We start from the raw sequence: 22035 nt of genomic DNA on the forward strand, positions 1-22035 counted from the left end.
GAGGTCATGTGGCTGGGCAGTAAGACTCTAGCCACAGAGTTAAAGAAAGATCTTGTTCAAATCTTGATTCTCTCACTTACAAGAGGTGTCATGAGGTGAGTTATTCAAACTGACCAAGTCTATCTCCTCATCACACCAGGACAACAGAGTAAATGTGAAGTCACTACTTGACTATTGGGGGTTAAATGGAGCAATGCTCAAAAAGCTCCTAGTGATCCCCAAATTCTAAGCTGTCATTGTTAGTAAATATTTCATGTGTATTTATTAGGAATATTTATCCTGGCTTATATTTATATTTTAGTTGCTAAATAAGCTATATTAAAATGTTTCTACACACACATACACACATCCCCAAAAAGAATGCTTATCCTATAGCTGTTGAATTTAACATCCTGTTTTTTAAAGTTTTTTAACAGCATTATTCAGATTTCCTATTATTATTCCTTATCATTTCATTGTTTCAGCAAACTCTATAATTGCCACAGAGATGTTTTGCATTCATCATAGAGATTTTCCAGTGTCATATCAAATCATGAAACTTTAATGTGTGAGAGAATCAAACTAAGGATTGACCCTAGGGGGCACTTAATCAGTAAGTCACATCCCCAGCCCTTTTTTACATTTTTATTTAGAGACACAGTCTGGATAAATTGTTTAGGGCCTTACCAAGGCTTTGAACTTGTGATCCTTTGTCTCAGCCTCCTGAGCTCCTGGGATTATAGATGTGAACCATGATGCCTGACTCAAATCATAAAGTTTTTTTGTAATAAGATTAAACACTACCAATTCATTTAATATGTAAATTCGGGTCTCCATTCATTTATTTTCTTAAAACCTAAGATAATTCTGTGGAGAAGAGAATGGAGAACCTTTGTATTTCATTTTAATTAGAGACAATATGGTTTTGTGAACCAGTACCCAGAAATTTCAGTCTAAACTCTGATTGTCTCACTAGGCCACATATTACCTACATGACCCCGGGAAAATTATTTAATTCTCTAAACTTGCGTTAACTTATCTGCAAAAGAAATACTAAAATAACTACATAAACTTCTCCCTGGTTGTTATAAAGTCAAAATGAGTCATTTATACGAGAACACTGTTTCTCAAAGAAAATAAATAGCATGCAAACTAAACATACTTTCACTTTTGATTTTACTGTTGCTTAAATATAAAGTTTGCATCTTATAGCCCTCAGACACCTGGTTTGCAGGGTTAGAAAAGATTATAGACTTGCTGCTCTCAAGGTATAAAAATTACTTTAAAAATTATTGAAACTACATTTTTTATTTCGGTTTTCATATGAAGATTCTAAAATGACTGAATCAGTGGTTCTAAGCATATGGATGAGAATAGGAGAGAACAGACACCCTACAGGGAGCAGAATCCCATTAGACAGCCAGATTAGTATTTCTCTGAGCATAGCTTCTATATCCTTAGTCTTCATGACCTGAGGAGTGAGACTGAAGGAGCCCAGGAATTTCTGTTTGCAGCCCTCTGACAGGAAAGATTTGGCTTATAACCTTTTATGGAAGAACCTGGCTACATCTTCTTGGTTACCAAGAGCAGCCAAGAACAGTGCAATTCCTTCATGTTAGCTTATCATTTAATTTATGCTACCAATAATATCACAGTTTGTAATAAATTAAAATTAATAAATAAATTATCTAATAATAATGGCTGTCTTCTATTTTGATCAATATATAGCAACAGCTAAGATGGTATTTTCAAATTAACACTACAGAAGACTTAGTTGAGAATTCAAACAGACTGCTCTTTTATTTTTGTTTATATTAACTTCCTTTTTCAGTTTTCCAAAGCTCCTCAAAATTTCATGAACAACAGCTGCTCCACTCTGAGGGTCAATGCCCCCAAAGACCCATGAGTCTCGGTGACCTCCAAGAATGACATATCTGTCTAGAAACCAACATTGCAAGACTGTGGCTTTAGGTCAATAATGGAGTAAATTGCAAATGATTCAACAATATCTAAACACGAAGCACTCACAGCTCAAGATAAATAGCAAGTTTCTTGAAATCTTGTGCAAATGTGCAGTTTGATCTGATTTTAATATGTTTCCTCTCTATGAAGAAAGTATGAATGTGATAGAGAAAATGCATACCTCAATATATTACTGTAATCCGAAGTATATGGACAATTATATGCATTTATTTTTATCTACCTTTTCAATTCTCTATTACTCTCTCTTACCTTACCACTTTCCTTCCAACATTTTTGGAGTGAAAAAACACAGTTCTGTACTTTCAACTCTTACAAATTTTCAAATTACAGGTCCTAATTTTTCCTCTCTGAACTTTTATCTCTCATAGAAAAAAGGGAATTGTTCTGTCTACCCAGTTCTCAGGGCAACTTTCCACATCTGATAAAACACAGATTACAATTGAATGTATGGCTCTCCTTACAAAGTAGGGGCCCCTCATCCCAGGTCTTTATTATTCTTTTAGTCCCAATGTTTAGCACATTGCCCATACAAAATAAGATGCAATTAAGAGCTAGTTATACATTGTTCAGTACTCACTAGAAGGATATCAACATTCTTGATCCCTCATAAGAAGAAGCATATAAAATTTACATGTATCTATTTTAGTAAGAGATGTATAACCAACTAGTTCCTATGGAACTGAGACGTGCTAAACGAAGGCTATATATAAAATATATTAATCAGCAGATCATTTGAAAAACTATGGAATGCATGTGTCTAGATATTGTCAATTACTTTGGTTGTAGAAAATAACATTCTACAAAGAATTCATTAACTTAAGTTTATCTTAGTGTTCTGAGTTTTTCCTTTTGTGCAGATGTTTGTAGTCATCATTAAAACATTTCCGTATGTAAAATATATAGCAAGCAAATCAAGAAAATTTAGAGAAACACCTCAAAATACTCTCCCTGCCCACCTTGCTATAATTCTTTGACTGAAACACTCATAGTTTATCACTCACTTCACTCATCTCCCCAAGCTAGCTCCACTTTTCTTTTCTTCACAACATGTATAACAATACCATATTACATTATATATATATAGTGTTTAGGTAAATTTTATTAGGGCACAGTGTCATATTCTTTGTTCATATTATGGCCCCAGAGCTCAGACCACCACCTGGCACATAAGAGTTGCTCACTCAATATTTGCTGAGAAAATAGTTAATTTACCTGGTTCCATGGCTCCTCTGAGAGTACCAATCACATTCTAAATCCTTGTCACTTCACTCTTGTAATCGACGTGCATCTTGACTTTTCTAAAGCAAAGAGACAGCATACATTCTCAAAAACCCTGGTTATCAAATGAACACCGCAATTTTTAAATCTTCTTTCATTGTTTAAATTACACTAGCCATTTTTTTTCTAGTTGTAGTTGGACACATTCCCTTTATTTTATTTATTTTTATGTGGTGCTGACGCTCAAACCCAGGCCTCGAATGTGCTAGTTGAGAGCTCTACTGTTGAGCCACAAGCCCTCTAAAAGTGTGGCCCACTTCAACCTCTAGTTTTGTTTCCTACTGGTGCTATATACATTTTAGTTTTATGTAATTCTCTACAATTTTAGTCTCTTAAAAGATCTGTATTAAAGAGTTAAATTGAAATACTCTCTTAACTGTGTAGAGAATTTTCCAGTATAGCCAGGTCCCACATTATAAGGCACTTTGAGACCTCCTTTCCAGCTGCTATCTGGTGGTGCTGAGCCACCCATGTATCTGTTGGACCAAAAACGGAAAAAAAGATCATTATTAGCTGGAGGGAAACTTTTACTTTATTTAACAAGTTGTAAGTGTCAATGAATTTACTTTCTTGAGCATTTCTTTACAATAGCTTCTATGAGAGAGGTGTCATGTAAAACATTTTGAATATAATATGCCATTTAATCCTTACTACAAGCCTTATAAAGTAGGTTTCATTATTTTCCCAATTCGCAGATGAGAAGAATGAGGCTAAGTGTGATTAGGTAACATGCACAAAGTTTTGTGCTGATAAGTGGTACAGCTGAGATTTAAATTATTGACTAGAATTTGAACTTTGTGCTACTACTCTCAAGAGTAAATGTTAGAAGTGCTCTCTATAGTATGCTCTGAATAAAAAGCTTGATGTATCACTTTTTGGAATTTTCCCTGATAAATATACTCCCAAATCTTTCTATTGTCATCTCTTACAAAAAGTTTGATTTCACATAACTACCCGGAAAAAAGAAAGATAAACGGAAATAATTTTGCTTTAGTCATATGTCCCTAAAAGCTTCATACTTTTTATTTTATTTTATTTTATTTTATTTTGAATTTGAAAAGGTAGAAGGATTCACGTGGACAGCTACTACATGCTGTCAGTTCACTGTAATCTTTTAGTAGGAGACTGAGAAAAGTAATATGGTAATATTTATAAAATGGTGTGATTCTTGTCATTTCCCTTCAATCTGGCTACCTTTACTGTATCAGAGCAAGGACTGACTTCTTGGGTTGGGCATGAAATAAAAAGTATTTTAACTGAACAGCAGTAGATAGATGGATGTGGCCCAAGACAAACTTAGAAAACTGAAAATGCAATGTGAGCAATTTCTACCTCTACTATAAATAGATTTTGATGAAAATCTAGTTGTAGGGCAGAAACAGTCTTTGAGAGTAAATACATCCTGTTTTCCTCCCTATCTCACTAGGAAGTTTGACTAATAAATAGAATTTCAAGTAATATGTAATTTATTTTTGTACAATAAATTTTCACACAAAATCATCTAGTACTATGAAGAGGATTTTTATATTGTTAGAAAACATAATCCATAGTCAAAATAGAAAATATTAAATATGCAAAGAAGTTGTAGGAGGCAAGGGAAGAATATACATATACATGGTCATATACAAAATATTTCTCCAATATTATTAACATTAACATTCATAGAAATGAATAAAAGAAAATCTTTTTACTGTAAATCTTTTCAAGTTATAACTTTTTCACTGTATTTCATTTTCAAAATAAACATGAAAAGCAAAAAAATGCAAATTCATCAAGAAAAAAATAGGCAATTTTTTATTATAACATAAAAAAGAAAATAAATAATACCTTTTCTTACAAAACAATAAAATATGCTATAATGATGATGGTCCCTCAAGGACAGGTAAACAGACAACAGAACATTAAAAAATGGTTATGTGAAAGAATCTAATAACAGATAAAAGATATATCACACATTCACAAAGAACAGATGTTTTAGTCAAACTCTAAAGATATCAGATAATATGAATGAATTTTGAAAAGAGTCTGTCTAAGCACCCTACCACACTCAGGGGTAGATTTCAAAGCATAATGGCTGGAGCAATTGATCAATCATGCTCCCTGCAGTTAGAGATCAGAGAGGCTCCTTTAGGTGACTGGGAAACATTGGATTATCATATAATGTAAATCCTATAATGTAAATCCTATAATGTAAATTCCAGAACAGAACCTTTATTCTATAAAATCATGATACAATCACATGCTCTACCCATCTCAGAGACAATCAATACAGAAAAAAAATGAAGATAAAACTACCAATTATGGGAAATACCCAAGTAGTCAATTATTTATTCATGCAAACTTACTCAAGGAGTTTCTGTGCATCATAGTATCCAATTGGATGAACAGGAATATTTAGAAGACCAACAGCTTCTGTAATATCATGCCTATTAGCATATTCTGAAACAACAACAACAAAAAAGAAACACATTTCCAATAAAACTCACTTCCTTTCAAGTAGATCTCTATAAATCATATTGAACACATTCTCATTTTGATCTACTGGAATTGGTTAAAGAAAACTTATAATTCAAAATGTTAGCAAGAACATAAAGCAACTAAACCCTCCTACATTGCTTTTAAGAATATAAATTAGACAATGACTTGGGATAATTTTTTGAAAGGGACCTTAAGCAGAAATATGCACTATGGCACAGCAATTCCACTGTTAGATATTTACCTTAAAAAGATGAAAACATATGTGCACAAAAAACCTTACAAAATTGTTTAAATCAGCCACATTTACATCATCTAACAAATTTCTGACCACAGGAGAATAAATAATTTTTGTATAATCCAACAATAGAATGCTACTTCGTTGTTAAAAGGAACATGTTACTGGTATGCAAAATAACATGGAAAATCTGAAATCACTATTCTGAGAGAAATATGTGAAACAAAAAAAGAGCATCTACTGTCTGATTCCATTTATATGAACATCAAAATGAGGCAAAGTAATGTACGATGCTAGATATCAAAATGTGGTTGCTTTGGGGGAATGAAGTGCAAATTGAGAAGGAGCATAGGAGAACACTCTGAACATCATAAAAATGTCCTTTAATTTTGGGTGACATGAATGCATACAATTTTCGAAGTTCATTGAACTGGGGTTGGAGACATGAATCAGTATAGGGTGCTTGCCTAGCACATGAACCAGACCATAAGACCCTGCATTCAATTCCCTGAGCTGAAAAAAACAAAATTTAAAATAGAAAAATTCATTGAACTGAATTTAAAATCTATGCATTTTATTGCATATAAATTTTACTGCAAAATAATATTCTGATATTTATTCAGGCTTAAGAAAAATTACGCCTGTGTTTTCCTTCCCCCTCGACTCACCAGGTTTTGAAATTATCTAATAAGAAACTTAATCTCAAAAACTTATTATTCTCTTGGGCAAAATGACATAATGATATGCCATGTAGGGGGCGATGTTTTCAACAAAAGGGGGGTGATAGATAGATGAAACAAAGTTGAAAATATGTTGGTGACTATCTTTGCTTTGGATATATTAGAACTATTCCATAGTAGAAGCTAAAATTAAAAGGAAGTGGTAAACTTAAAGGCACCCAAGGGATTGAGTAAATGCTAGCTTTCAAAGGATAACATGGGTTCCCCCAAATCCCATCATTTAAATGTGAAGATAATCAACAAAAACATTCCAGTTAATCTCATTTTATTTGGGAGAAGTTGCATTTTTTTAAAACTTGAGAATAAAAAGGTGGAAAAACTTTAGACAGATTCGTATGGTTTTACTATATGGTAATGTGTATTCTTTTTTAAAAAAGCAAAGAATCTATGACAATGTACCATATTCTCAGAAGACTCACAAAGCAAAACAGTACATAAGCTTCAGAGGAATCCACGATTTGATGGAAAACCCAGATAAAGAGTAAATATGTAAATGACAAAGATGCTTTGGCCAACTAATTTATGCAAGTTTAGTTAATTTGCAACTACCTAAACTAAATGATTACATATTTTTGTAAACATGTTCAGATAGTTGAGTACACATATAATAATTGAGCTCTTTTTGTTACTATTTTACAAGGTGGCCTTTCAGCACAAGTACACAGACTCTGCAGCCAGAGTACCTGAATTAGAATCCCACTCCCTGCAAAGTAGTTGTTTATCTCTTGTAGATAGCTTACCTCTTCTAGTCAGTTTCCTCCCCTGCCAACAGAGATAATGCCTCCTGGCTTTCGGGGTTGTTGATGCATGTACAGTGCTGGCATGTAGGAGATACTCCTTCACATTCATCACTGCTATCATCATGCAGCAACAGAGACAAGTGTCTTGGGCTGGGGTCATAGCTCAGTGGTAGTGCATTTGCCTAGCACCTGTAAGACCCTGGGTTCAGTCCTCAGCACCCCATAAAAATAAATAAAATAAAAGGTATTGTGTCCACCTAAAACTAACAAATATATATATATATATATATATATATATATATATATATATATATATATATATTAAAAAGACAGTTGTCTTTCTGGGGTTCTAGATTCTACCTTGTCATTTAAAGATGTTATAAAATTTTCTCTTCTCCTATCTCTGGTCAATGGTAAAAGCAAAAAAAAAAAAAAATCTGTGTGAACTATGAATTTAGGGTAAATGTACTTGACAAAAAAAAAATCTATATAGCCTAAACTTATTCGATAGCAAAACACACTTGAGCAGTTGAGTCTATTGATATTCTATATTTACCCCACTTAGAATCAGCATTCATACAGTTTGATGCAAATATTGTTTATATACTGGTTTCTGGTGTTCTGTTCCAGCCACCCAAGTAAGTGTTATGAATTATATAGTATATATACCATGTTACTTTTTAAACATTTGGAAGTCTGAATTCCAAAACCTATTAGTCACAAGGATTTCAAATAATAAATAAGGAAGCTGAACCAATAAATTTAGAAACTCTCTCATTCCTAGATAAAATACACACACACACACACACACACACACACACACACACACACATTCATTCTCTGTTCTTTGTGTCAAAGAAAATCCTTAAATAAAATCACTTTAAAATGTGGCTAAGTGTCCTGTAATGACTGAGGCCTTATCACTCACCATTTGCTGGGTAGCCAGGGGTGAGAGGGTCCCTTGCACCATTAAGATTTAAAATATTTCCATGCTGGACACCACCTCTAGGAAGATTCCAACCATCTGGATAGGACTGTACAGCAATAGCAAAATAGTCTGCGGCGTCTGAGTACAGAATGATGGCTTTGGCCCCTGCCAGCTGGGCGTTTTTAACCTGGGAAAGAGAGTGTACTTCTCTTCTGTTAATTGGTTGCCCCAGATTTGGTTGTAACAATTTTCAAAACTACACGTAAATGAGTAACTGAGCTTTATGTTCAAGCCTTTCTCATTAGGCTTACAACAAAGAACTTATTCAGAGAAGTAGCTTTTTCTTTTATCTACTTCAGGTTCTAAAAATGGATCAGTTCTCAGAACAGGTTTGGAAAATACCCATATACTGGTAGTAAGTACTTGGTGTTTCCTTTGGTGCTCTGGAAGTTTATAGAGGAAGTAGACTCCTCAGGCAGATTCCTCCCAGTTCTTTGGTTGAAAGTAAATATTTTTTCATTTATTTTCCCAAAAAAGATTTTAAAAAATTAAAAAGTCAAGTGACAATAATTTAAAAACTACTATGTGAATTTCATTTTCTCTTAATATCTATAATAACAATGTATATTAAATTTATATCCGTAAATATTTTAGACATAATATTTAAAATAAAAATACAGAAACAGCAAATCTAGTATGCATTTCTAGGTAGGCCACAGGGGTAACTTGCAAGTACAGAAAAATCTATTTGGCTCACCCTGGCCAAACACTGGCCAATTCCAGTGGCCCAGTTTAAAACCACTTCCCATAAGCTAGTAAGGATGTCCTCCCTGTAAGGTGGACATTTACAGAATATAAGAGGATCATAGTCTTTGAAAGGTTGCAAGGAGATTTTAGATATATTACATTATACCTTTTCATATTGGAGGAAAAGGAAAGAGATGATATTACCTTATTTCCTCTGAAAAATTTCCCATATCTGGCAATCACACTCTTTCCAGAGCAATTGATTTTCATGTCCCTCTCCAGTTTAAAGAAGTCTTCAGTTTGTGCATAGTTAACATATACTAGATCCCCCTGTTGAGATCAAGAATAATTTATTATAAAATATACAGTTTTCCTTCATGAGGGATATTCAATATCTTTGAAAAAGGAAAGAATCAAGAACATGCAAAAGGATCAGAAAAATGTGAGCATTAAATAAGACACACAAGGAGAAGCGAATTTTAGTTGAAGCTAATTTGGACTAGAGACATACAAATTAAATAATATTTGTTTTTATGTCTTTTTTTCATAACATATAAAAGTACTGCCCTGGAAAAACACATATAAATACACACACTGCTGCATGCAGTCCAAGGATAAGGCACCCTAGCTAAAGGAGCCCTTGATGACAGCTTTACTCTCTTCAGAGTCGTGTTCACAAATAATAACATAATGGGTCTTCACAACTACCAGGAGGAAAATGGCTTGTGTTATTAGGTTCAGTTATTAGCATAATTATGTACAAGACATCTGTGAGTCTCAACATTCTGATTTGTGAAATCGACTGTTGGGTTAAATCAGTGATCTTCCAACATTTTTTGTTTTATTTTGGTACTCTAGTCACAAAATTGACTTTGAAAAGCAATGGACCTATTCATATATTTAACATGGACATCTAAATTTTTTTCAAGTATCTGCAGAGAAAGTTATTTCTAATATAATATAAATATTAATATTTTAGAAGCAACTTACATAATTTTTCTATGTACCCAATGGAATTTAAATAAATATGCAGTTATTTACTATTCAATATCATCTACTTTAAAAAAGACATGGACATACTCTACTGTTAGGACTCCATCATTTCTTTTTCTTCTTTTTTTTTTAATTGTTGGTCGTTCAAATCATTACATAGTTCTTAATACATCATATTTCACAGTTTGATTCAAGTGGGTTATGAACTCCCAATTTTACCCCATATACAGATTGCTGTATCACATCAGTTACCCTTCCATTGATTGACAAATTGCCTTTCTAGTGTCTGATGTATTCTGCTGTCTGTCCTATTCTCTACTATCCCCCCTCCCCTCCCCTCACCTCCCCTTTTCTCTCTCCTTTTTTGTTAGATTGTGTACCAATCTCTACATCAGTGATATACAATCAACTCTTAAAGTATAGCTTCCTGAAAGACAGAAAAATATACATTAATTTTAATTTTATTTCTTTTTGTAATTTGCTTATTCAAACACCACTGCAAACTTCCTAGATGGAATGATCCTTTCAAAACATAAAATGATTTCAAACTCTTGAATGGCTCCTGATCTCACTCTATAAATCCCACCATCTTCATCACGGCCTCATAGTTTGATATATGAAACAACCCACATCACTCTCCACATTTTTATCTTCCATTCTTCCCAAGAATACTCCCTCAAGGTCTTTTCACACACTGTTCTCATCCCACATCTCTTACTTCTCTTCTAGTAAGATGTTACCTTATCTGACAGATATGCCCTGGCCATCTTACCTAAAGCAGCATGCTACTTCTACTCCCTATCGTACCTACATTCTTCCTCTCTGACCCTTGATTTATTTTTTTCCCTAAATTCCTCACCTGGCAAATAAATAATAGTTGGCTTTTTGTTATCTGATTCCCAATGGGCTGTAAGTCCCATGGGAACCAGGACTCTCTTTTATTAGCTAGTATATCCTTAGTGTTTCCAACAGTCTGATCATTTAGCATTTACCAAATAAGCATCTGCTGTGAAAATAAATTTGTGAGCCAGGTGTTCTCTAGCTGATTCTAAAGAACAGAGGTGGACTCTCCATTTTCTCATTCTTTCTGTTTCTTAGGAAACCTTAGGAGCACAAGAGTGTCTCCATCAGGGGTGTAGGGAGATACAAGTAGGAGAGTTTCAACAAGCAGTTGACTCTTCAACTGAGATTTCTGAAACAGATGGAATTATCTGGAACAAAAAGAAATGACATTCACATCTGAGAGATCATGTACAACAATTCCCAGATATATAAGAAACATGACACACTCAGAGCATGGCAAGTAGCTTTTGTCTGAAAGCTCAAGATCCATGTCTGCAAACAGCAATAGTTAAGACTTTAAGAACAGTGTTAAACCAACAAGAATTGTTTTTAGAACTTGAAAAGTTTCTGAAATTCATCTGGAAGGAAAAAATATGCACATATAGCCATGTAATTTTTACAGCTTATCACAGGAACCAAAATAGTTTGGCAGCATTTGTTACAATTGAAATGCATGTACCCCAGGACCCAGTATTTACACTTGTAGTTCTATATCCTCTTCTCTCCTTACATAGAAGAAAGCAGGCAGATAAAGGATATTTAATGCAAAAAAATAAATTCAAGGAATCTACAGTTGCATGAATGAAAAGAGGAAAAACTAATATTTATATTAAATGTAAATTAATTGCAGGACAACACAATTTAGTGGTTACTAACATGCCTCTTAGTAAATTTATGAGGAAATAGTAGATTATTTGTTTTACTTCCCTTATTCAATATTATGGGAAGTTATATTTTTCAAATATACTAAGCACATAATACAATGAAAATTTATATAAGAATAACAAGTAGTGACTACTAATATTGCAAAAACATTTTTACTAAAAACTTGCACAACTATATTCATCTGTGCTATGTTATAGGTTAAAAAATTCTTGGCTATGCTGGCTGATTAGCTGAAGAAAATCTGGTATAAGAATCCTTTATCAACTTCACTCCAATTTTTGGTGATAGAAGCAAGGATTATTTGTTTATGGAAAATAGGGGAAAATGGAATTCATAATTTGTCTTATGGCAGAAAAGATTCATATAACTATTTACCCAGGAAAACCTTTATTTTCAGGTGAAGGGCTTTTTCCAATAAATTTTCATCAAATGATCTACTCTCAAAAACCAATATATGTGCTAGAAATCTACAAAAATCATCAATTACTGGAGATTAGGAACATAAGCAACAAAATTTATGCCACCGTAAAGCTGTATATATTTGGTGGATGCAGTGGCAGACACCTGTGATACCAGTGGCTTGGGAGGCTGAGGGCAAAGGATTGAAAATCAAAGCCAGCCTCAGCAACTCAGCGAGACTTTAAGCAACTAAGTGAGACCCTATCTCTAATTAAAATAGAAAGAGGTGTTGGGGATGTGACACAGAGGTTGAGTGCCTCTGGGTTCAATTCCCACTACCAAAATTCTCAGGTTAGAAACAATTTGGGTTTTATGCACAGTGGTATTCCTACAGGTCCTGCTTTTGGAGAGGCTGAGACAAGAGGACAGCTTGAGCTCAAGAGTTCAAGACCAGCCTGTGCAAAATAGTGAGTCTGTGTCCTATCTAGCTTTTGAAGTCTTTAGATTTTTTTTTTTGATGGTCTTGTATTTTTGCCATCATTGCTGCCAAACATGATATTTGAATCCTAACAAAGTAACCACCCAATGAACATGTTGGATGAAAGAAGTTGCTGGGGAACACAATTTTTAAAACAAAAGTTTGTTTGTTTGTTTGTTTGTTTGTTCATTTTTCCAGTTCAATGTTCTTTTCCCCTGAAATAAAATGCTTTGTCGGATTAACATTGGGCCTACTATACATTATAACTATGTGCACGATTAATAATAGGCACTATTATTGAATGAAGAGGCTGGAAACACTATCTTCATAATTATGTCATATAGAAAATGTCATATTACATTTTTGTTTTATTTGTTATTTATACAAGTCAAGCATGTACCATCACCAGCTTGAAATTAAACTCCACTAATTTAAGGGAAAAATATTATTCATGCATCCAGTCACCAGAAAACATAGTAAGAAAGATCTTATATGCCTCTTTTGTCAGTTTATACATCAACTGGTAAAGAGGACGTGTACAGTCAACTCTGAGAGTACAATTGCCTGAAAAATAAATGAAAACACTATTTCATACTTCCAAATGAAAATCCAGTTGTGCTTAATTCTAACATTATTGTAAATTCTAAACTAGATATAACTGTCTTTAAATCAAATGCAACATTCCCATGGAATAAAAGAGGGTGGAATTGTTTTTCCAGGAGTGAGAGAATCTGCCATATATATTTTGGGCTGAAATTGGAGTAGACAGCCTTCAGTGGCTGAGGCAAGAGCTTCCACACAAGGAAAGATGAGAGCTGCCTTTTCATTACAGAGAAATGTGATCAGAGATTCCATTAAAATAGATTTATAGTGGAAATGAAGAAGATTATTCGTGTTTATTTACAGAAGTAAAGTATGCTGTTGAATATGACAAAGAATCTGGTAGAAAACTCAAACAAGTAATGTTTCTTAATCTATGTGTATGGAAATGAATGCAAAGCTTACTAATCACGTTTTATCTTAATTTGTTGTATCTTTATATTTATTTCTGAAATTAGAGAAATATATATATATGTGTATATATATATTACTTCTATATATATATATATATTACTTCTATATATATATATATATATATATTACAAGAAGTTATATATTTCCAAAAAGAAATCATCTTAATTAATATTTGATTCATCCTTAAGCATGCCTTCAGAATACTAAAGTAAAAATTAAAATCTACAACTACAATGTACTTATGATCAACAAAGTATAAGTGATATCAGATAGATATCTATGTGCATGATGGTACTCTCATGATTATTTTATTTGTAGTATTTTTATAAATTTAAAGTAGTGTAAGTGGAAATGAGTCAAAAGGGAGACACTTTTTAGACTGAACATAATGGCAAAACACATATGCTTGCTTCATAAAAACTATATACAATCTAGACTGACAAAAGACAAATACATGGTAGAAGGAAAGCAAGTACATTAACAGTACACATAAATTTATGATAATGTATGAGCTTACCTCAAACATACAAGAATTTAGTGAATATTCAATAGAGAGACATAGGGGGAAAATGAAAGGAAGGGGCCTAAGAAACTTAAAGAATTCAGAGCCAATGATGAATGAAAATCAATCAATCATCTTTGAAGGAAAAAAATGATGTGTGAAACTCCAAAGTAAATTAATTCACTAAAGTAATTCAATTTACAAAATTATTACTTTATACTTAAAAAAGGACATATATGTTGTAGAAGGCAAACTGTAACGATGCGTCCACTTTTACGAAGAATTTGTATGTGTGAAATGATTATCAGAGTATTCTCATCTTAATTAAATAAGCTTTCCCACAAGACCTCCAAAGACAGTTTAAACATTTGAAAAATAGTTTAAGGATCTGTATCAGTTATTAAATAATTTAATTCACATATAAAAAATGCTTCCCAAGGTTGAGGTTGCTGATTTTATTTTCACAAAAGAAAGAGAAACTAAAATATTGACAATAGAGAGATTGTTAGTAGATTAAGAGGCTATTCTGTTTTGCCAAACTAATAAGAAAGTAGAGGTTATTTCAATTTCATAAATACTTGAATCATTCAATCATTCTTGAATCACTTCCCAAACTAAAACCGAATTGGATAATGGAATCTAGCTGTGCTCATCCTGAGTTTCTACCAGAACGACTGGAATGGAGCTTAGCAGTAGAATATATGTAAACTTTCAAGCTCATCCAACTTGTGTTTCGTTGGCTTTCTTCGAAAAATCTATTCGTATAAAACAAAAGTGACATAGGTAATTTCATAAAGAAAAAATCTGTCATAAATCTGATGAATTGATTTTTTAAAATTGCAGATAGGGAAAAATTATATATATATATATATATATATATATATATATACACGCACACACACACACAAACACACACACACATACAAACACATACACACACATACAAACACATACACAAACACTCCTAGTCACATACTACTAAGAATGATGAAGTAATAGAAATCAGCATGTTAGAAGCACAATGAATGATTCTACTTCCAATACAGCCTCAGAACTATTCTTCAGTGTTTTTCTTGTTCTCAATTCATTGACTCTTTTTGTTGTTGTTGTTGTTTGTTAGGGGTATTGGGAACTGGTCCCAATAGTGCTTTGCCATTGGGCTATATTTGCATCTTGTTTAAATTATTTATTTTGAGACCAGGTCTCACTAGGTTGCTGAGAATCTCACAAAATTACTGAGTCTGGCTTCAAACTTGCAATCCTCTGTTTCAACATATTGAGTCAACCGAATTAAAGGTATGTAGCACCAAGCCCATCTGTATTCCTCAGTCTTAAGTAACACCCTGATTGTAGGTTTTCAGAAATGGGAAGTATTAATGACAAGCTTAATGAAATGCTTCTATTCTTGATTTTCTGAGTTAATCTCAAGATGTAGGTGCATTATCAGGTAATCTTAAGCTCTTTATTCTCTCCAAACTTATTTTTTTAATTTTTTTTCTTTTTCAAGCTTAATTTCTTTTTTAAACTTAATTACTTCCTAACTTTAGCACTTCAGAAGGTGTTATGAATATTAAATGAGCCAGAAATAATGCATTACCTGGAAAATAGTAAGCACCCTACAAATTTTTAGCTGTCATTAAGACAGCAAAATCCTAAAAGATCTTAAAACTATTTATTTACAGATACAAAATTTGTTATAAATTTTATAATCAGTTTCTGACAGAGACCTGGAGTAACAGTTCTTATTTGATTCTAGCAACTGGGACCCTGTGAGGTATTCATAAAATGGAATCATCCTTTAATGATTATGAATCTGAATATCCCTATAATGAGAATCTCTGGTGCTTCTAGGACTGTTGTCAGTGTGGCTGGTCTGCTCACTTACACCCTCTCCAGAGGGGAAAATGAGAATCAAATGACCTGAGGGCAAAGAATTATGACCTGCTCTAACAAAGACAGCATGGTGCTCTGACTCTGAGTGGGGCACTGTTCTCAGGATTGCTGATGTATACAAAATCTAGAAGACAATACAGCCTGTTGAGATTCTTTAATATTCGGAGTTCGTACAAAACAACTTAATTAAAATGGGCAATGGATATAAAATTTTCCAAATACGTTTAAAGATATTCCATTTGATGCATGAAAGGAATCAATTTTTTCAAACAGAAAACACCAGAACAAGGAGGACAGTGGGAAGGATGGGTTCCAGATCTAGGTGCGCCCAGAGCGCGAGCAGACCTCTCGCCCTCTAGTGAAGACTTAGTGTACTGCATCCAAACAACTGAGATGACTCCACAATCCTAGCTCTTCAAACCCAGCCTAGCCAGTGCCATAAGCTTCAAGGGGGTGAACCTGGGAGAGCTTGCTGCAGGAGAGCAGCGCTGCTGGACTGCTCTTCATGGTTAGAGCCATGAAATGAAATTCAGTAGAAGCAGCCCCAAATTAGTACCCAGTTCTTTGTGAAAATATGCATACTATTGTCCATTGTTGGCTTCTGCTACCACTCACCTGCAACTTCTAAACAATCTTGATTTCAGGGTCTCTGGTTCTAAGATTTACCAGGAAAAAAAAAATAGTAACATCAGGATTTGTGGAGATCATTGCTTAAAAAACTAGTTTTTTAAGATCACCACTTAAAAAACTAAGGAAGATATCAAGTTCAAGGCCAGCCTGAGCAACTCAGACTATATAAAAATTAAACAAATAAATACATAAGTATAATGTAAATTACACATTAAATAGCCCCACAATGTTCACTAAGCAAGGAATAATCTTGGCCTTTCTCCCATGTACTCTTGAAATGGGTCAGGCACTGCCAAATCAAATTTTGTCTCTTGATGGAGCCTTGGGAAGCTAAATCTGTAATGTGAGGGCTGGAGAAACCTCCAGTGTAGAGACGGATCAAAGATATTCTTGGATTAAAATTTTTAAAAAAAGTAAACAAATGGATAACTGCATAACTCTCTACAAGACAAGACAGAATTAAAGCCAATCTGAAGCAAAACATTTCCAAGTTTCCCAAAATGCTTGCTAAAAGCATTAATTTACCACACTTTATTTCTGTCATTTCATAAACAAAAAATTTTTAAAAATTCCAAAAAATTACATTGAATATTGATCTATGAAGTTTCAAGTGTTGTAAAATCAGTGGCTATTGATGAGAGGAATTTTTTACAAGATTGTTTATGGAGATTAGCCAAGGAGCTAAATCAGTTTCTTTTTGGACAAACATAATGGATCATCCATTCAAGCATCTAGCCCAAGCTCCAAGGAAAGCAATCTCTTAGAGAAAGTGGGTATGGTTTTAGGGCCAATTAAAAACAAACAAAAAATAAACAAAAACAAACAAACAACAACAACAACAACAACAAAAACCTTGAAGAGCCCAACTCATTCTTCTCCAGAACCCTCAGAGTGCCTTTTGGACTGGCTGGAAGATTTCTGAAGCCTGCCAGTACCATACACAATCTTCAAATTATTACTTCTGCAGCAGGTATCAGTGAGCCCACAGACATATTTCTTAGGTCAGTTTGCAGAAGAGCAATTCCTCCTACTTTCCCAAGCAAATATATGAACTTCAATTATAAGCAAAATAAACTTATTTTCTGTGAAGTGATATACTTTGCTTTCTTAGAAATGAATAATAATTTATGGGTTGCATTGTTGTTCCTTTGTATTTAAAAAAAAAATTTACATCCTCACCAAAGTGTATAATATTTTCTTTTTTCACATCCCTACAAGAATTTGCTGTTATTTGTTTTGTATTCTTGATGATTTCTATTCTCATTGGAGGGAGAATCACAGTGTATTTTTTATTTGAATTTCCTTGAGGGATAAAAATATTAAATATTTCTTTTATCCTTCCTTAATTTTTTTTATGAAGTTTGGGTGCTATAGACTTAACCTAGAGATGTTTTAACACTGAGCCACCTCTCCAGATTTTTTAAATTTTCATTTTGAGACAGAATCTCAGCAAGTTATTTAGAGTCTACTGAGTTGGTGAAACTGGTCTTGAATTTGCAAACCTCTTTTCTCAGCCTCTCCAGTCTCTGGGATTACAGGTGTGAACCCTGTATACACTGAGCATATTTTCATATAGTTGTCAGACATTTGTATTTCTTTTGAGAACTGTCTGTTCAGTTCATATGCCTACTTTGTTAATTGGGTTAGGTGCTTTTATAGTGCTCAATGTTTTCTGTCCTTTCTGTACTGAATATTAATACTCTATAATAAGAGATAATGACAAAATTTTTCTTCTGTTCAGTAGTTTCTCTTCACTCTGTTGGTTTCTTGTTGTGCAGAAAACTTTTAATTATCTGTCATCCCATGTATCGGTTCTTATTTATTGAGCTATGGAGTACTGTTCAGAAAGTGGGGCAAAATACATTCCAACAGAAAGAAAGCACTGCTTGTTTTCTGGCATCAATTAAGATAAATACATATTTTTCTAATGTGAACGTTACTTGATAATAGTTTTAATGATTTGCAAGATGTACCTGTTGTAATTTGCGTGTATTTATTACAGGAGAATATATAATAAAGGTAGGATTTTTATCACAACAGATTAATATATTTTTCAGTAGAGTTTGGTTGAAATTTGATACAGTCTTGCAATATTAACTTTAATCATTAGCGCTTGAACATTTAGAAATTGTTTGGGAGTAGTGGATTCTGGTTGAAATCATAATACTATCAAATTTAATATTTAAATAAAATGACTAAGGTAAAAGTTCAATGGCAGGGCCATTCCTTTTCTCGTTTTTCCTTTTTCAGATTCTTCATTTTTTTTTTTTTTTTTTTATGGTGCTGGAAACCAAACCCAGGGCCTCCACAATGATGGGCCTGACTCTTCCACTGAGCTAAGTCCCTAGCCTTCACATGCCCTTTTCTATGTGAATTACTGGCAGTAAGCATTATGGCTAATGTTAAGGGTATTCTGAATCCACACTATTAAAATGTAAATTGGACTAAACACCATGCTTAAAACTGTTTGGAGGAATGTCACATCTCCATGAAACTGAGATTCCTTTATTTTTTAAAAGGCAGTTTTATAACTTCATTTGACAATCAGCCATTAGTTTTCATCCATATTGTCTAGGTTTTTGAATGGGACAACTGGAATGTAGACTACCAAAGTGTAATATTTGTTTGGTGAATCTTCATCCTTGTTATGTTTTCTGGACAATTGAACATACATACAGAATTCAGACATTGTGTGTTCTTCTTTTCTAGAAATTTTTGCTGAGTTTGGAATCCATGTGCATATCTAGAGTCCCCATTTCCTTCATAGCAAATTTCTTGATCTTGAGTGACTGAGATACACGTCTTGAAGCCCACTCCCTGGATGGGATTGTGATTGCTGATCGGGTATTCTTTGGTCACCACTTTCTTAATGGCAAAACAGCCCTTCTCCTCACCACTCTTCCCTGTGGGAGCCATTCTGTCTCATCTCAATTTGGAAAGGAAGAGCACTAGGGATTATATGAAACTGGATTATGCATGAGAAAAACATAGGATGAGAATGTTGATGACTAGGGAAGTCATAGTGGTTTCTACAAATTTTGAGAGATATTTTTATGCCTCAGTTTTTGTTAGTATCATGTAAAAAGTAAATTCTATTCTTCTTTAGACATAATATTATTATTACATCATGACTTGAGTAAAACTTTTCTTAATTCTTTGTCTTTTTTGGGTATATAATTAAAATTGTTTAGATTTTTATCCCTTAAAAATAAAAAGAGAGAGACAAAAGAAATAAATGGTCTCAGACATCCTGCAAATCTTTCAGAAAGAATTCATCTGCTCTATCTGTATGAATTACCTTATAGACACAGTCACCATAGGATGTGGGCATAGCTTCTTTAGTGCATGTCTCTGCCTTTACTGAAAAGAAGACCAAACTCCTGACCATTGCCCTCTGTCAGGGAGCCATCATAGCAGAGACACTTCAAGAGCAATGTTCCTTTGAAGAATATCATATCCACTGCCAGATAAGCCAGTCTCAAGCATTTCCTGAGCTCTGAGGATCACATATGTGTGACCCATGAGAAAAAAGTTCTTCTGAGAGGAGGACAAAAACCTGCTCTCTTCACTCTGCTCCAAGTCTCAGGAGCACAGGACTCACAGAGGCTGTCCCATTGAAGAAGCTACTGAGTAGTACCTTTTAAGTGATGCTTTGAAGTCACTGAGAAAGTTGGAGTGCAGGATGACTAAGAATATAAAGCCAAGAATCACCAGCTTAACTTAGTGTTCCATAGAGCTGTACATACCAATGATAAAATTCTGAATAATATATGTGTTTGTATCTGCCTTTATGGAGACTGGGAGAATGGTGAACCTAATTTATTATTCTTTATTATAATAAATTGATTATATGGCATACTGCTTCAGAAACTTCAAAGCTCTCATGAGTATTAAAGAGTTTCTAAACTAACAAAACTATTTAGTACAGCTAGAGGTGGTAGTGCACCCCTGTAATCCCAGCTACTCATGAGACTGAGGCAAGAGGATACTCAGTTTGAGGATGACTTAGTGAGCTTAGACCTTAATGCTAAACAAAACAGTAATAACTTTTAAAAATTCCTGGTGATGTAGCTCAGCTGTAAAGCACCTTCTTAGCATGCAGGAGCCCCTGGGTTAAATTGGTAGCACCATGGGCTGGGGACAGATTCAAAATCCTTCTAAAGAGTATATAGTACATTGAAACTCACAGAACATTGGTGTCATTAGATCCAAATTCTGAAGCAAATTCCAAACTACCTAAGAATTTACTAAACTTTTGTATGCGTCAGTTTCTCTAAGAAATTGATTTATTAAGTTCTGCAATTCCATAGTCTCAATCTCCTAAAATTGATAATTACCCATATCAATCCTGGAAACACCATTCTTCTGTTTCCCTTAAAACTTATTTTTAATCTATCATTGTGGCTCTGAAATCAATATCTGTGTGCTTGTCTAGTCTCAAACTTGGTTGTCTTTCAAGAGAATTTTCTAAAACAAATGAGATCTTTTTGGGAAATGATCCAAGGAAACCAGAGAAATCTAAGAGAGAAGAACACAAAAATCAACCAAGGGATGTAAGTATGAGAGTCTACTTCCTTCAGAAACAACTGAAGACAGGAAAGGTAGACATTTATTAATTTATCTCATGATTGGAATCATCACAGGATTTTAGGGAGATCTTTCTTGATAGTTTCTACTTGTGTGAGTACAAAGCAACACTGTTGTTCAGGGAGAATGGTTGGGTAATGGATTTGGAAATCTTGCTGTTATGGACATATTTACTAACAGAAATCAATTTGTTGCATACAATTATTGATGAATTATTTGTGAATAATATAAAGATATGAAAACAAATATTTTTTTTCTCTAATACAGAGAGACCTCTGGATCATGTTGGTGTGTTTCTTCATTTTCATAGTGAAAGATTGAGTTTTTTGAATCGTGCCAACATTCCTTTATACGGAAATATCCTACAGGGTCTCTGAATTTCCCTGTTAGGCTGAGTTTTTTGTTTGTTTGTTTGTTTTGTTTGTTTGTTTGTTTGTTTTGTTTTGTTTTGTTTTGTTTTGCACTTCACATACAATCAGGAATAGTTCAGGAACCTGACTTCTCTGCCTCAGAAATCCATATTTGAGAGACCCCTTCTCAGTTCAAGCAAAGCAATAATATTATACTTCTATCTTTCCCTTATCTTTATCTAATCTTATTTTATTAAATATTCAGATAGGATATAATGTACAATTTTGTTGGCTCAATTTCCTTTTAATAAAAATCATCTTTAGTTGCCCATTATCCATAATATAGGTTGTGG

General features: G+C 33.7%; 1 pseudogene; it reads right to left on the minus strand.

Annotated features, from left to right (window-relative positions):
- LOC144254296 (glutamate carboxypeptidase 2-like) overlaps positions 1–22035 on the minus strand; it is a 34214-nt pseudogene that overhangs the window by 3409 nt on the left and 8770 nt on the right.

The sequence above is a fragment of the Urocitellus parryii genome, chromosome 4 (genome assembly GCF_045843805.1).
Source record: "Urocitellus parryii isolate mUroPar1 chromosome 4, mUroPar1.hap1, whole genome shotgun sequence".
In the NCBI taxonomy this organism is placed as follows: domain Eukaryota; kingdom Metazoa; phylum Chordata; class Mammalia; order Rodentia; family Sciuridae; genus Urocitellus; species Urocitellus parryii.